The sequence below is a fragment of the Etheostoma spectabile genome, chromosome 11 (assembly GCF_008692095.1).
Source record: "Etheostoma spectabile isolate EspeVRDwgs_2016 chromosome 11, UIUC_Espe_1.0, whole genome shotgun sequence".
In the NCBI taxonomy this organism is placed as follows: Eukaryota; Metazoa; Chordata; class Actinopteri; order Perciformes; family Percidae; genus Etheostoma; species Etheostoma spectabile.
The window spans coordinates 20244555-20244862 of record NC_045743.1 but is presented as its reverse complement, the minus strand read 5'-3'; positions in this window follow the sequence as shown (position 1 = coordinate 20244862).

Sequence of the window (308 nt, the reverse complement as noted above, 5' to 3'; positions counted from 1 at the left end):
CAAAATTGTAGTTCCCCCCCCCCCGGCCCCCCTTTTTCTTGTAGCTTAAAATTAGACTAGAAATCAATCAAATAAATGTAGACTGAATCTATCTGATCACCATCAGTCAGTCCACTGCTTTGTGCCCCTCACAGATAATAGACACAGGCTTGAAATAGACTTTCCCACACTGAATTTAAGAACAGAGAGCTTTAGTTGGAAATTGATAGCGAGAGATCTTTAACTCTTTGGTTAGGGGACCAGAGTTTTACTCTTGTATCAGCCTGAATTCTTGTACAACGGAGCAAAGACAAACACGGCTAGTGTTA